Genomic DNA, 5,000 nt, shown 5'->3' on the forward strand with positions numbered 1-5,000 from the left:
CAAGCCCCAATCCCTAGCACGAAGGAGGTTCAGCGGGTTACCCCGACCTTTCGGCCTAGGAAGACACGCTGATTCCTTCAGTGTAGCGCGCGTGCGGCCCAGAACATCTAAGGGCATCACAGACCTGTTATTGCTCAATCTCGTGCGGCTAGAAGCCGCCTGTCCCTCTAAGAAGAAAAGTAATCGCTGACAGCACGAAGGATGTCACGCGACTAGTTAGCAGGCTAGAGTCTCGTTCGTTATCGGAATTAACCAGACAAATCGCTCCACCAACTAAGAACGGCCATGCACCACCACCCACCGAATCAAGAAAGAGCTATCAATCTGTCAATCCTTCCGGTGTCCGGGCCTGGTGAGGTTTCCCGTGTTGAGTCAAATTAAGCCGCAGGCTCCACTCCTGGTGGTGCCCTTCCGTCAATTCCTTTAAGTTTCAGCTTTGCAACCATACTTCCCCCGGAACCCAAAAGCTTTGGTTTCCCGGAGGCTGCCCGCCGAGTCATCGGAGGAACTGCGGCGGATCGCTGGCTGGCATCGTTTATGGTTAGAACTAGGGCGGTATCTGATCGCCTTCGAACCTCTAACTTTCGTTCTTGATTAATGAAAACATACTTGGCAAATGCTTTCGCTTCTGTTCGTCTTGCGACGATCCAAGAATTTCACCTCTAACGTCGCAATACGAATGCCCCCGCCTGTCCCTATTAATCATTACCTCGGGTTCCGAAAACCAACAAAATAGAACCGAGGTCCTATTCCATTATTCCATGCACACAGTATTCAGGCGGGCTTGCCTGCTTTAAGCACTCTAATTTGTTCAAAGTAAACGTGCCGGCCCACCGAGACACTCAATAAAGAGCACCCTGGTAGGATTTCAACGGGGTCCGCCTCGGGACGCACGAGCACGCACGAGGCGGTCGCACGCCTTCGGCTCGCCCCACCGGCAGGACGTCCCACGATACATGCCAGTTAAACACCGACGGGCGGTGAACCAACAGCGTGGGACACAAATCCAACTACGAGCTTTTTAACCGCAACAACTTTAATATACGCTATTGGAGCTGGAATTACCGCGGCTGCTGGCACCAGACTTGCCCTCCAATAGATACTCGTTAAAGGATTTAAAGTGTACTCATTCCGATTACGGGGCCTCGGATGAGTCCCGTATCGTTATTTTTCGTCACTACCTCCCCGTGCCGGGAGTGGGTAATTTGCGCGCCTGCTGCCTTCCTTGGATGTGGTAGCCGTTTCTCAGGCTCCCTCTCCGGAATCGAACCCTGATTCCCCGTTACCCGTTACAACCATGGTAGGCGCAGAACCTACCATCGACAGTTGATAAGGCAGACATTTGAAAGATGCGTCGCCGGTACGAGGACCGTGCGATCAGCCCAAAGTTATTCAGAGTCACCAAGGCAAACGGACCGGACGAGCCGACCGATTGGTTTTGATCTAATAAAAGCGTCCCTTCCATCTCTGGTCGGGACTCTGTTTGCATGTATTAGCTCTAGAATTACCACAGTTATCCAAGTAACGTGGGTACGATCTAAGGAACCATAACTGATTTAATGAGCCATTCGCGGTTTCACCTTAATGCGGCTTGTACTGAGACATGCATGGCTTAATCTTTGAGACAAGCATATGACTACTGGCAGGATCAACCAGGGAGCTGCGTCAACTAGAGCTGAGCAGCCGGCCGCCCGGGAGTGTGTCCCGGGGGCCCGCGCGAACACGCAAGCGTCCGCTCAATCATTCTGCAAACAGGAGGAGGCTGAGCTCCCCTGCACAATACACCTCGAAACCCTCTCAGGTCCCGGCGGCGCGCAGCGCCGTCCCAAGTACTTGGCCGGGTTCGAGAGAGGCGCAATCGCCCGGAGTTAGGCGAGTAGACGCTTTCGGTGCGACCACCCGTGCTCCCAACTGAGCTTGCCGCTGCCGACAGAGGCCCGGGAGCGTGCGGTCGTGGCATTGCCGGCGGGAGACAACACGCGCCACCTACGGTGACCGGCAGCTCCAACGCCAGCGCCACAGAAGGACAAAAGCCCCACTTGGGTGCCGAAGCGAACTCTCCCAGCACAGCGCACGCGCCAACACATCCGCACAGCTGCGATACAAACCACCAGCGAGAACCGCTGGGGCGACCGAGCAGCAGACGGCGTCGCGGCGCCGAGCGCCGGGCGGCGGCGCATCCTCAACGCACACAGTCCTCAATCGGACCAGCACACTGAAGATGTCCACCGCGCTTCGCACCGGGCCCGCGAGGACCTACTTTGGCCGCACGGCGCCGCGCGCAGGGTGCGCCGGCGCGCAGCTGCGACGCCTGCCGCGTCCGTCGGCCGGCGCGCCTGCCACTGGCCGCCCCCACCAGCCGGCTGTAGCGCGTGCGCCCACGCACCGCGCGGCCAGCACGCCGGGAGGCGCCCCCTCACCGGCCGGGGACGGTCCCACCCAGCCACCGCCGCGTATCGCTTCACACCCAGATGCCGTTCAGTTTCATCGGCATGGTGGGTATCGCTGGAACAACCGGTTAGTACCTCAACCTATCGTCGCCATCACCGATTCACCCCTAGCGAGAACAACCGCACCACAACGGGTTACCATTTCTTCATTTGCGTAACTTCACCAGAAAACGCAGGCGTCCATCGCCATTAGCAACTTCAACGATTATTGCATGCCTGTGTCAGGTGTCACGCCACACTACGTCTGCCCACATACACGCAACAAAATGTGCACGCCTAGACAATACGTGGAAGGTGGCCCCCGTACGTATGCGATGTCCATTGCTCGAACGACTGTCAACCGGCCTCTGTAGCATGTCGCAGATATGGAACGCGGTGCACCATGCTATCACGGTGTTTGAGGAGAGACGACTAGGTCCGAATACATCAACAGACAGCTCATGCTGATCGCCATCCACGGCGTCCGTTCCTCCCACACGTCTCTATGGCGTACCACACTGCAATCCAGCTCTCATAGGGAGACGACACGTAGCTGCGTGCACAATATTTGCACTGTATGGTCCGCCGTTTTTGGGCGCAGTCGTTGTACGGTCACACATGTGCCACGATGTATCATTCAGTACATAAGGACGAATGTGCAGTACAGATTGTGGTTCACGCGTACGACATCAGCGGACAGTTGACACAGGCCGCACCACAACGTAGCCTGCGTACGTCGCATGCGAAGGGCATTGAACATGCAAACTTGTCACCAACCAGCTTGCGAAGGCAGGGGGCAAGGTGTGGACGTGGGGACGTGGGGAGGGGTGGGGGGGGGGGGCGGCATGTACGTCCTGCTGCCATCCACATTACAGTGTACAGCAGGAGCATGTGGAAAGTCAGCAAGACTTGCAAGGTGTTTAACATGAAGCGATACACAGGGGAGCGGGCAGTGCGAGTAGCGAACTATATTGCGAGGGTTGCGGGTGGGCAACACTACACTAATTGAACGAGTCGTATAACAATTACAGAGCAGGTTTAGGCGACAACGTGGGTTACGTTAGGGGACAACATGGGTTAGGTTAGGGGACAACATGGGTTAGGTTAGGGGACAACATGGGTTAGGTTAGGGGACAACATGGGTTAGGTTAGGGGACAACATGGGTTAGGTTAGGGGACAACATGGGTTAGGTTAAGGTACAACATGGGTTAGGTTAAGGTACAACATGGGTTAGGTTAAGGTACAACATGGGTTCGGTTAAGGCACAACATGGGTTAGGTTAAGGCACAACATGGGTTAGGTTAAGGCACAACATGGGTTAGGTTAAGGCACAACATGGGTTAGGTTAAGGCACAACATGGGTTAGGTTAAGGCACAACATGGGTTAGGTTAAGGCACAACATGGGTTAGGTTAAGGCACAACATGGGTTAGGTTAAGGCACAACATGGGTTAGGTTAAGGCACAACATGGGTTAGGTTAAGGCACAACATGGGTTAGGTTAAGGCACAACATGGGTTAGGTTAGGTTACACGTTGTTGTAAGGAAAGGTGTAGAGGAGGGGGGCGAGGGCGGCAGGTTCGTTGATAGTGATTATAGTAAGTGAATGCTTGTGACATGATGAGATTTGTCACGTCAGGATGCACCTTTGGCTTATTAGAGGCGGCGCTCCAATTCTATGCTTGTGTCAGACCTGTGTCTTTGACTCATGTCATTGTTTGTGGGCTGTGACAGGAGGTACTATTGTGATGTTGGGTGCACCGTTGTATAGGACATGTGTGGGTATTGGTGCCTTATCTGCGCAATGGTGGATGTCGAAAGGGGGGGAAATTCTATTTTCCGCATGGACCTCCTGGTCCGGTTGTGATAGTGTGGATTGTGTAATGTGGCGGAGAGGATGCACTGGATGTTGTTCCATGCTGGTGCTTACATATTGTATGTGCGCCCGTTAGAAGCAGAGAGTGGTGCGTGATGAGAGTGTCTGGCTGACGTGTGGTTCCCATTGTGGGCACACTCTTTCAGCATGTATACGGACAGTTGTATATATATTCTGTAATTTGATGGCTCTGCATTGATTACTAATCAGCGCCGTGTGTACGGGTAATCTGGTTCCAGTCCAAAATGTTCCATCTGTGTACATTAGTGACAAAGACTCCCCCCATGCAGTGGGGCTCGGTCTGTTATAACTCTTCCGCGTAATATATTTGCCCCACGTTTTTGCGACTGCGAGTGCGAGTGCGCATGGGGACCGACATGCTGATGGCTCGGTATCGGACGCCGTACAGTGAGCAACGCGATCGCGTCTCTCGCTCGTAAGTGGTACAGGTCGCGGCTCATGTATAGGGACAGCGGGAATGTCGCATTTTGGAAATAACTCTTCATGAAACGCAAGTTATAGGGGTGGATTGCACTTTACGAGTGCGGGAAACGTCCGCCGTTCATCCGCTGGAGGTGCGAGTTTGGCGGTTGGGGTGGTCCACGAACGGGTGCGGGTGGAGTCATTGCCGGTCCACGGCTTCGTGCGGCAGAGCCACTGGAGAATGGGTGCTATGGTCGACAGAGGCTGCAGGCT

At 54.6% G+C, this 5,000-nt stretch overlaps 1 non-coding gene across 1 annotated transcript in view; it reads right to left on the reverse strand.

Moving 5' to 3' along the window:
• The window catches only part of LOC124772856, a 1,909-nt gene extending 250 nt beyond the window's left edge, over nt 1–1,659 (reverse strand). The window contains exon 1 of the ribosomal RNA XR_007014314.1: nt 1–1,659. This exon is cut by the window's left edge and continues 250 nt beyond it. This is a non-coding gene — a ribosomal RNA (small subunit ribosomal RNA).
• Between the last annotated feature and the right edge of the window lie 3,341 nt (nt 1,660–5,000).

Source organism: Schistocerca piceifrons, unplaced genomic scaffold (genome assembly GCF_021461385.2).
Source record: "Schistocerca piceifrons isolate TAMUIC-IGC-003096 unplaced genomic scaffold, iqSchPice1.1 HiC_scaffold_943, whole genome shotgun sequence".
Lineage (NCBI taxonomy): Eukaryota > Metazoa > Arthropoda > Insecta > Orthoptera > Acrididae > Schistocerca > Schistocerca piceifrons.